Source organism: Oratosquilla oratoria, chromosome 36, assembly GCF_046742065.1.
Source record: "Oratosquilla oratoria isolate Oo_2021 chromosome 36, ASM4674206v1, whole genome shotgun sequence".
NCBI classification, from domain to species: domain Eukaryota; kingdom Metazoa; phylum Arthropoda; class Malacostraca; order Stomatopoda; family Squillidae; genus Oratosquilla; species Oratosquilla oratoria.
Window position 1 is genome coordinate 47,529,396 of NC_134812.1, and position 12,500 is coordinate 47,541,895.

The 12,500-nt window shown below is 38.3% G+C and overlaps 1 protein-coding gene across 1 annotated transcript in view; it reads left to right on the plus strand.

The window, feature by feature from the left end:
• The window catches only part of LOC143018993 (uncharacterized), a 621,710-nt gene that overhangs the window by 523,989 nt on the left and 85,221 nt on the right, over positions 1–12,500 (plus strand). The window lies entirely within an intron of this gene.

Here is a 12,500-nt window from a genome sequence, read left to right on the forward strand (position 1 = left end):
AATGCACTTTAATTCTAAGCCATATAGGCGCATGCAGAAATTGTAACGTGGTACGCCCGAGGACTCGAACCTATGTAGTGAGAACGTTACCAGTGTCGAGTGACTTAGACCAATACACCATCAAGAGCGATATAAGTTCAGCGCAAGCTTTCCTATATATCTGTATGCTCGAGTTCATACACATACACGAAAGTTTTGCGTTCAACCCACCTCCACTATGACAGAACATTGTTAAGTATACGAACGCGGAAAAGTATTTGTACAACACTGAATGGGTCCCAGTGATTAGAGATACATTTTATCAACCACAATGCACTTTAATTCTAAGCCATATAGGCGCATGCAGAAATTGTAACGTGGTACGCCCGAGGACTCGAACCTATGCGGCGGGTGCCGAGTGACTTAGACCAATACACCATCAAGAGAGATATAAGTTCAGCGCTGGCTTTCCTATATGTATATATATACTGTATATATATATATATATATATATATATATATATGTATATATATATATATATATATATATATATCCTTATATATATGTATATATCACAGGTGAGAAATGTAGTAACACATTTATAAGTCACAACTAACACACTTTTTCTTTCGTCCGACTGTGGTGTTAGTTGTGATATATATATATATATATATATATATCCTTATGTATATATATATATATATATATATATATATATATATATATATATATATATATATCCATATTTTGGACAAGTAGCTAAATAGGAGTATTGTTAATCTGTATTTGTTATATTTTTTTTACCAAATCTAAAGCTCGAGAATATTGTATATGAGAATGCACTGTGCGTAACACTTTTAGTAGCTTTTGAAAGTGAAATTGAGAAGGCATTGAATTCAAACTGAATGCAAATTACTAAATTATTACAACCATTTTATAAGACACCATGTTTATATAAAGAGCTGTAAGTGATCCTTACAAATGCGAACACAAGTAATTTCTGGACATAATTTTTTCCTCACTCTAGATTCTGATGTATGGAAAAATTGGGAAAATTATATTTTATTTCCATTAACAAATATTACTTTTTACATTTTTTCTTTTCATTTTTTCTTCATTGTTTTCATTTTATTTTCTATTTCCGTTTCTCTTTATCATTTCCCTCTTCTTTTGTCTGACCTCCATTAACTCACTAATTCCTCTTTTGAATTCATTCGCTCCTGTCTCTTGACTTTGTCTGTCTATTCCTTCCCTGTCCATAAATGCCCCGTCTCGTAGAAGTTATGTAAGGGCAGGCAGGAGGCTGACGACAACGCAGAACTCTCCCTTACTCTAATTGAAGTCAAGTGCAAATCATGACTTTGGACATCGAAATCATGGTCGTCTTCATTAATGAAGGACAAATATTATTATTATTGTTATTATATTAAAGGTTCCGTCCCCTTCTATTCATTTGTACTCGTGATCTGAACTTACATTATCCCCAGCGGCTATTCCACTTCCCTTTATTTACTTGTCTACATCACACCATTGTTCTGCTGTAGTTAAGCTCTCTCCTTCGGCACGACACGGTTCGCCTCCCCCCACCACACCCTTTTATTTTTTTACCTACTGTATAGTCTTCTTCCTCGTCCTCCTCCTCCTCCTCCTCCTCCCCCTACCTTTTTCGGTAGTCTCCCTTTCATTCTATTAATTCTTGGTATTTCACTCACAAAGCTCACTCCCCACCACTCCCTACTGCACAAAATTCTTTCTTCTCCCTCCTCCTCTTCCTCCTCCTCCTCCCTCTCCCCCCCCCATCCTAACACCCCTCCTCCCCCTCTCCCGCCACAACAAGGGCTCCAATTCTCCCCTCCCCCCACCTCCCATCCACAACAAGGTCGCTTCAGCCTGATTCTCTTTTGGTTTTCTGCCGACCGTATGCCGTCACGGCACAAGCGGCAAATCGGCCTGGCTCGGCCGCGGCAAGCTAGGGATTTGCTTGAAAAATCATGACCGGATTGCCGGCTCGCCGCTTTCGTGTAGTCTCCCTCCTCCTCCTCCTCCTCCTCCTCCTCCTCCTCCTCCTCCTCCTCCTCCTCCTCCTCCTCCTCCTCCTCCTCCTCCTCCTCCTCCTCCTCCTCCTCTTCCTCCTTTTCTTTATTCTCCTCCTCCTCATTCTGCTCCTACACCTCATCCTGCCCTTTCTTCCTCTCTCCTTCCTCCTATTAAACTTCCTTCTCTTTCTCCTCCTCCCCCATCCCTTCCTCCTCCTCTTCCTCCTCATTCTCCTGCTCTTTTTTCCCCTTCCGCCACCTCTGCTCTTTCTTCCCCTCTCCTGCCTACTCCTCCTCCTGTTCTTCCTCCTCCTCTTTCTCCTCCTTCTCATACCCCTCCTCCACCACTTCCTCCTCCTCATTCTCCTCCTACACCTTTTCTTTGCCTCTACCTTTTCATCCTCATCTTCTTCATCTTCCTTCGCCTTCATCCTTCTCGTCCTCCTCTCTTTCGTTGTCCTCCTCGTCTGCGAGTCTTCACCATCTCCTCAAGCCTACTTTCCTTGCCATTTCTCTCTCGCCATTTCTCTTCTCTCCTTTCCTCCCCTCTTCTCTACCCTCTCCTCGCTTTTCCCCTTCTCTCCTCTCTTCCCCTCTCCTCTCCTCCATTTTCCTTTTCTCTCCTTACACCTCCAGATTTCTTCTCCTGTGGCCGCTTAGTGAGAGAGCATATGTGCTTCTTCATTGCACCTTTCTCCTGGACTCTGGATGATATTACACAAATGACCTCCTGATTAAACTTTCAAGGTAAGCGCATTATCTAACCATCGTCTTCCTTTTGCACTCACGGTTCATCCTTTCAATGATTTTAAGCCTTAATATCACAGTTAGTAGGAGAGTATTGTCGTTCTTCACTCCAAATGATCTCCTGTCACTTATCGAGCCTCTTGCACCTTTTTTTCAAACCCATATAAATCTAGATTATTCTTCTCACTTCTTCCATTGGATGCAGATTCTTGAGTATCAAGGTAAGAACCCTAAATAGGAGTTAACTACCTTGAAAAAAATCCTTTTGACACCCTATAGAGATTCTGTTCAGAGTAGACATCATGTGAGGATAGAACCCTTCTCAAGTGTACAACGTTTCACTCGCTGAAGCTTTTTCAAGCAAAACGTTGTATCTTTGATAAATGTTCCATCCTCACATTGTGTTACTTTGCCCATTTTATCGTCCATTGTCATTTTAAGTTACAGATGTGGCTAAATTCTGACTTTCCTACTTTCATCCAAGACTAGTTAAGCCCCGAGTTGATAGGAAGTCATTTCATGCTAAATGTTAACTTACACAACAATTTTCATCATCTTTCTCCCTCTCTCGTTCCTTCGCTCTTTCTCTCTCCCTCCCTCTCTCTCTCGTACAATATATATATATACATATATATATATATATATATATATATATATATATATATATATATATATATACATATATATACACATATATATATACATATATATATATATATATATATATATATATATATATATATATATATATATATATACACAGCCTAGTAACCCCTATCATACTTATCAGACACCTCATCGCAAACACATTCAAACTCCTCCTCTCTTCCTCTCTTATGTTCCATGTTTCTGTCCTATACGGTGTTGTCGGCACAATTACTCCTTTATAAAATTCTCCTCTTAGCATCCATTCCTAAATATCTATTTCTCATTACACTCAATCTACATTCTACCTCCACCACCACTCCTCCCTTTCCTGCCACATCCGCACCCAATTATCTAAAACTATCCACTTCCTCCAGTCTGTCTCCCTTAATACTTACTTGCAGTCTGCTGCCACTTTCTCCCCTTGTACATCTCATCACCTTACTTTTACCCACATTCATCTTCAACTTCCTTCTTTCGCACACCTTCCCAAACTCTGTAACTAACTTTCTCAATCCCTCCTCTGATCCTGCTACAAGCGCAGTGTCGTCAGCAAACAACAACTGGCTTATCTCCCACTCTTCTCCATTTTCTTTAACCATCTTGCACCACCCAATCCATGTATAAATTGAACAGCTAAAGAGACATAACACATCCCTGACGAGGTCCCACCTTCACCTCAAACCTCTCGCTCTCTCCATTTCTAATCCTGACATACGCTCTACTACTCCCGTAAAAACTCTCTACAGCTCCTAAAAGCTTTCCCCCTATCCCATATATCTTCAATAACTCCCACAGTATCTTCCTGTCTACACTGCCATAAGCCTTTTCCAAATCCATAAAGGCCCAAAAAGCATCCTTACCTTTTTCTATAGCTTTCTCACATATCTGTCTTACCACAAAAAAATTACGCAACCTCTACCTGTCCTAAATCCATACTATTCCTCACCAATTACTCCCTCTGTTCCTCTCCTAATCCCCTCAATCAAGACCCTCCCATAAGCCTTCCCAACTACACCTAACAAGCTGATCTCTCTAAAACTACTACACTCAATTTGTCTCCTTTCCCCTTGTAAAGGGGAACTATACAGGCACTCCTCCAGTCCTCCGGCACTCTACCCTCTCTTAAACAAACATTAAATAACCTCACCAGCCTGTCCACCATAACTGTACCTCCTTTCTTCAGACATTCTGCATGACATCCAACCAACCGAGGTGCCCTACCAGCTCTCATCGTCTTAGCAACTGCCTACATTTCATCTTTCCTTATTTCTCCTCCATTTTCCTCACTCATCATTCTCATTTTCTTAGCGCTACCCACTGCAACTACCTTTCCCCCTTATCCTCCTTCACATTTAGCAACTCCCTAAAATACTCACCCTATCTTCCTCTTACTGCCTTATGTCCCATTATCATCTCTTCATCTGCACCTTTTACCTTTCCTTCTCTAATTGATTTGCCTCCTCTTCCTCTCTTAATTTCTTTCCAAAATATATTTTTATTACTTTCAAAAATTTGTCATACTCTTACTCCATTTCACATCTGCTCTCCTCTTTGCCTCATTTATCTTATGCTTTACTTCTCTTTCCTTTGTACATCTCATGTCATTCCCTTGTCCTATTTTGTATTATGATCAAATCCAAAAGTAGAAGGCGAAATTCAATACAAAAATGTAAAACCTTGGAAAAGGGGGAGGCATATATATGTATATATATATATATATATATATATATATATGTATATATTCATATATATATATATACATATATATATGTATATATTTATATGTATATATATATAATATATGTATATATGTATATATACATATATGTATATATATATATATATATGTGTGTATGTATACAAACACACATATATATACATACACATGTATATATATATATATATATATATATATACATATATATGTATATATATATATATACTGTATATATATATATGTATGCATGTATGTATGTATACAAACACACACATTTATATATATATATATATATATATATATATATATATAAATATATATATATATATATATATATGCAAAGTAGACCACTTGGAAAAAGAAACTACCGAACCAGAGCGCTTTCGTATATTACATCTTCAGTGCAACATGTAATGTAATATACGAAAGCGCTCTGCTTCGTTAGTTTCTTTTTCCAAGTGGTCTACTTTGCATAAGTGAACACACGTACCCGTGTTCTTATTAGCATATATATATATATATATATATATATATATATATATATATATATATATATATATATATATAACTATCTATTTCTTCCGTATGATGCGACAACAAAAAGTTTTTGAAAAAGCTATCTTCATATATACATACATACTTTCCACGTTGACCTTCCACTGTGTGATGCATGCCGTGGGATTTGGTCTCATCTTTTTTGCAGACACTGCATGTACGGTGCGAACCCTGCATCAAACTACTGCAGTATTTACTTCGCGATTATCATATACAATGATATGTCAAGTGGAGCTTAATTGTACCGACGTGCAACGTATGGTATTTAGTACCCAGCGCAAAATAATACACTTGAATCATAAAGTATATGACCTTTGTAAAACAATACACATATATAAGCATGCACACACACGCACACACACACACACACACAAACACACACACACACACACACACACACACACACACACACACACACACACACACACACACACACACACACACACACACACACACACACACACACACACACACACACACAGAAACATACACTGACACACGCACGTACACGCACACACATGTACACAATCTCTCTCACACACGCACACACAAACAAACACACATGTTCACGCACACATGCAGTCAGACGCACACACATGCACACACACCCATACACACACACAAATATATATATATGTACATAAATATATACATATATATATATATATATATATATTTATATATATATATATACCTACACGACAATAGTTCCAAATATAATGCCTCCTATTTTTTCATTCTGCACCAAGGAATTCGAGGGGATTGTTTAAGGCGTTATTATAATGACTGAACCTTCCCGCTTATAGCCTGGATTTTTTTACTTCACTGTTGCATATATTGACGGTGTGACAGTCTAATAAAGTAATCCCTCTCATGGATGTGCGTCAAAAGCAGAGATGCATCACTGAATTCCTCCACGCAATAGAACCAATCAACATTCACCGGCGCTTGGTGAACGTTTACGGAGCCGAGGCAGCTAATGTCAGGCGGAGATGGGTTCATCGATTCTGAAGTGGCAACAGACATGAGAATGACAAACCGTGCTCGGGATGGCAATGCACAGGCCCTTGCTCATCGCTAGCGAAAGAGCACTGAGAAGAAAGATGATTACGTGGAGATATAGATTCATAAGTAAAATGTCAGCTAGTTTTAATGGTGCCACACCCGGCTTCGTAGTTCTTCAACGTTTTGAGTTACGAGTAAAGTAAGAAATAGGAGGCATTGCTTTTGGAACAACCTAATCTCTCTCTATCTGTGCATATATATATATATATATATATATATATATATATATATATATATATATATATATATATATATATATATGTATGTGTGTGTGTGTGCGTGTGTGTGTGTGTGTGTGTGTGTGTGTGTGTGTGTGTGTGTGTGTGTGTGTGTGTGTGTGTGTGTGTGTGTGTGTGTGTGTGTGTGTGTGTGTGTGTGTGTGTGTGTGTGTGTGTGTGTGTGTGTGTGTGTGTGTGTGTGTGTGTGCGCATGTGAGTGTGTATGAGTGTGTGTATGTGTCTACTTGTAGTATGCGGGATTGAATCCTTGTTCTTGGGCTGCCGTCTCTATATCTACAATTGTCAAATTCAATAATATATGTTTGCCTGGATGATATTTTCTTCCAATTTATTCCAAAAATGAATACATATATGTGGAAAGCTGTGTTTCCTAACGTCTTGTAATCAATCTGTTTTTCTTAGTTTTTCTTTTGTAATGACATCTTATTGTTCTTTCATCTCTGTCTATTTTTTCTATTCCTTTTTCTGATATAAGTATTATATTATCATATCACCTCTCTCTTCGATATTTCAGCCAATGCTGAAGTAATTTTGATTGTTACTTTGCATTATCTCTATATTACTTATATCTTTCTTTTTGTGTGATAGCTACACCATTACTGCATATTCCAGTCTGAGGTGTATGGGACTACTTTTTTTACATCATGTTCCCATCCGTGTAATGAAATGCCATCAACAATTTATGATTCTCTTCCTTTAATGTCTTTATATGGCTTTCCAGTGACAGGTCATCTCTGATTAAAGTTCCTAAATGCTCCTCTTCCTTTGACATTGTGATGTATTCATCTCCCATTTTAGAATTTCTCAACGGTCTCTTTATGCCTCCCCCCCTTTTCAAGGTTTTACATTTTTGTATTGAATTTCGCCCTCTACATTTGGATTTGATCATAATCATTATCTAAGTCTTCCCTTCATTTTTTCTCTTATCATATTCTTGGCATCATCTGCAAATATATATGTGTGAAAACGTTTACATATTTCTTTAGTTTAAATTTTTACATATTCACAAAAATTTCTATAGATTGTAATCTTGACGACTCTCTTTATGTGGATTCGTTTTGGTACATCAACCCATATTTGGTCTCAGTCCTACTCTTTCTGCATTTCCCCAATGCTTCAAGTCTTCATGTCAGTAGTTCCCTATCTTCATATACTATTCTCATGTTTTTTATTTAACCAACTAATTCTTCGATTTTCTTCCTATAGTCTCGGTACATATTTTTCATTTTCAGTTTGAAGGCAACCTGTACAATAACCCTTTGGGCTGTACTTTTCTTGTCTCTCGGGATTCTCTTCAATCTATTTCAACACAGAATTTCCACAGTTTTATAAATACGATCCCTCCTAATTCATATATTCTTATATACACGACTTATCTTTCGTTTATGTACAGTTTGTAGGATCTCAAATCCAATAAATGATCAACCTTTCCCCTTGGACTCGACAAATTTAAGGATTCAATAACACCTGGTCTTTAGTTTCCAGCAAATACAACCTGGCTTGCGTGACCTCTCCTCTCACGCTTGTCGTTTCTTTGACCCATTGTGTCATAATTTTGCTATACTCAGCAAGCATTCCACTCCACCCAGTTTAGCGTCCCACAATTATAGTCACGCACCAAAGCTATATTGTCACTTTTTCAAATGACTGTTCACATCTTACAATGCCTATTAATATTCAGTGTGTGTGTGTGTGTGTGTGTGTGTGTGTGTGTGTGTGTGTGTGTGTGTGTGTGTGTGTGTGTGTGTGTGTGTGTGTGTGTGTGTGTGTGTGTGTGTGTGTGTGTGTGTGTGTGTGTGTGTGTGTGTGTGTGTGTGTGTGTGTGTTGTGTGTGTGTGTGTGTGTGTGTGTGTGTGTGTGTGTGTGTGTGTGTGTGTGTGTGTCTTGGTGTGTGTGTGTGTGTGTGTGTGTGTGTGTGTGTGTGTGTGTGTGTGTGTGTGTGTGTGTGTGTGTGTGTGTGTGTGTGTGTGTGTGTGTGTGTGTGTGTGTGTGTGTGTGTGTGTGTGTGTGTGTGTGTGTGTGTGTGTGTGTGTGTGTGTGTGTGTGTGTGTGTGTGTGTGTGTGTGTGTGTGTGTGTGTGTGTGTGTGTGTGTGTGAGAGAGAGAGAGAGAGAGAGAGAGAGAGAGAGAGAGAGAGAGAGAGAGAGAGAGAGAGAGACAGAGACAGAGAGAGAGAGAAAGGCAGACAGACAGACAGATAGACAGAAGGCGAGAGATAGAGATACAGAGAAAAAGATATATATATATATATAAAGAGAGAGACAGACAGGCAGACAGACAGACATAGAGTGAGAGACAGACAAATAGACAGACAAAGAGTGAGAGAGACCAAGAGAGAGATACAACGAGAAAGAGGGATATATACAGAGAGAAAAGAGAGAGAGAGAGAGAGAGAGAGAGAGAGAGAGAGAGAGAGAGAGAGAGAGAGAGAGAGAGAGAGAGAGAGAGAGAGAGAGAGAGAGAGAGAGAGAGAGAGAGAGAGAGAGAGAGAGAGAGAGAGAGAGAGAGAGAGAGAGAGAGAGAGAGAGAGAGAGAGAAGTGAGTGAGAGAGAGGGGGAGCACATTTACGTGTTTGTATTTGTGACCATTTGTATGTTCATAGATTCTAAGTTAGATCATGACGAGGCATTCTAGTATATGTTCTTCCAGTGACCTGCAGTTTGGCTGCTTTCGCTAAGGGTTTGGGTTGGTTTGGTTTATCTTTTACGACATCTGAATCACACTCTATCTCTGGAAGCGTTTATAAAGACCTAATATTTGCCCTCCTACATATGGATATAATTTACGTGGCCCTAATTTAGGTTGTTTTATAATGATAATAAATACCCTATTCCTTTTACTAATGACATTTATGTCCAATGAACTTTCACTATAATTCTCACGCAGGCAGTAAGATCTGCAATACTTGGATAATGTTGGTTAGTAATCATAGTGAGGGAGGGAAGGGGGTGGTCATTTAGAAAGAGGGCGTTCTCCTGCGGCGATACAAATCGCTGTGCTTCTCTTAATTCTTTCTGATGTGTTCTGTTATTTCCACCACCATAAGTAGCTGAAACGTATCAGAATAGCCTTCCTTTTCCCATGTGTATGACTAAAGACTGGAAAGTAAAATAGAGAGCAAGACAATGGACAGCAGGAGGCTCATGGTGAATAATCCTTCACGGACAAAGAAAAAGAACAGAAAGACAATAAGTCTATAGGAAAGGAGAAGGTGAGCGAGGGTAAAGTATCGTAGACAGGAGTGTGAGGGAGACAGGAAGAAACGAGGGATAAACAGGGGTAGTGGAGAATCCGAGATGGAAGTAATAGAGGAGGGAGAAGAAAACAAAGGAGAGAACAGAGGTAAAACGAAATGGAAAAGGAGAAGGGGGAGAGACAAGAAGGTGAATAGAAAAGAGAGGGAAAGAGAAAGACCAGAGGGCTACTGGTGGGAAAGGCAAGGAGACGGGGGAAGGGAACAGCGTGCGTGCACATTGCTATTCTTGCCTCGACTCTGGGGATTTAATTCTCTTCCAATTCAATAAAGCAAAAAGAAGGGCACGCCTGGTCGTGATCCACAGCGTCGGATTCATCGAAAAACAGGAGCACGCCGCTTGACTAGTGTACAGTAGAGGGACGAATAGTAAAAAAAAAAAAAAAAAAAAAGCTTATAGGAGAAAGCTCCTTAAATCCTTATCCAATAAGTAGACATGTTCAACATTATCCTACCATATCTAAATATACTACAGTATTCATGTAATAGATTTCAATAAGGTCAATAAAGACCAAGTCTGACTGGTTTAAATATGACGTTGCAAAGTATCTGAGTCCAGTTTGCGTACAGAGAGCGGAACAGTATAGTCAAAGGATTACAAAGAAAGAGCATGCCGACAGGAGACCTTTTGGTCCATAACTAGGTCGGATGTGTGGTATACTATACATCTAAATATATAACATCTCTACTTACAATAAATGAGGCATTGCAGGGCACATAGCAGTACCTATTGATCCGATCAGTATGGCTCTGGTAGGTTGCATAGTACCATAACACACCTGCATACACAGTCAGTTCTGTAGATTTGTATCTGTATATTTTAAAGAGTCAAAAAAGCTAAAAAAAAAAATAAAAGTATGATAATAAGATACCAGAAAAAGGAATGGAGAACATCCTAAATCGAAGTAAAGTTCCGATGTAAGGAAGGTGTCTGGATATTCCCTTTTTGAAAGCATCTGGGGAAGCGTATTCCAGAGCATCTGGGGAAGCGTATTCCAGAGCTTCCCAATAAATAAAAGAAAGGTAATTGCACAGAAAAAGCGTGAGATCTTGACTGGTCCCATAAGGAGGGGAACGCACGTAGTTATAGCGCCCAGACCAATTAGATATTCAAGAAGATTTAGATCAATTACAGCAATGGTCTGAAAAGTGGCTAATGAAATTTAACACAAGTAAATGCAAGGTAATGCACATAGGTAAAAATAACAGTAAGTACGATTACAAGTTATTTGGTAATTCGTTAACAAAAGTGGATAGTGAAAAAGATCTCGGCGTAATTATCAGTAACGACCTCAAATCATCCAAGCAGTGTATTTCAGCCTCTGAGAAAGCAAATAAGATTCTGGGACTGATTGCGCGATCTTTTGATTTCAAAAGTCCATCACTCTTTAACAAGCTATATAAATCGTTAGTTCGTCCACATTTGGAATATGCTGTTTCCGTATGGTCACCGAATCTCATTAAAGACATTGACAGACTGGAAAAAGTATAACGGCGAGCCACAAAACTGATTCCAAATATCAAAAATAAATCATACGAAAATCGACTAAAACACATGAATCTGTTTTCCCTAAAAAAGCGTAGACTCAGAGGTGACTTGATACAGGTCTTTAAGATTTTAAAGGGAATTGACAACATCAAAAGTGACAAAATTTTCACATTGAATGAGAATCAGACAAGAAACAATGGTCTCAAACTGTCCGGAAATAGATTCAATTTGGAAGTAGGTAGAAACAACTTTGCCAACCGTGTAGTAAATGAATGGAATAAACTTCCTGCACAGGTAGTGCAATGTAGTTCAGTTCGAAGCTTTAAGAATCAGTTAGATAAATACCTAAGTAAGATGCTGTAATGATTATGATTTATCTTATATTATTTGTTTTTGTTTTGTTATCATTTGTCTGTCTGATTTTCATTTATTATTAGTTATATTTCAATTTATTATTATTTACTATTTACCTGTTTGTTTATTATTTAACTATACCTATGCATTTATTTATGTATTTTATTTGTTATTTACATTATTATAGTTTTTATTTATTGTTTTATTATTAATATGATTTTATTTCGCATCCGACCTAGATATGGATCAAAAGGTCTCCTGTCGGCATGCTCCGCCTTTGTAAATCCTTTGTAAAAGAGTGACCTTGGAAATAGGGATAAAGAAAACAGAAATTTAATATTGCGGTGAACAGAAAGAAATTGAAGTATATCAGTAAGGAAAGAAATGTAAATCAGTTGGAAGGTTTTGAAGTCTAAAC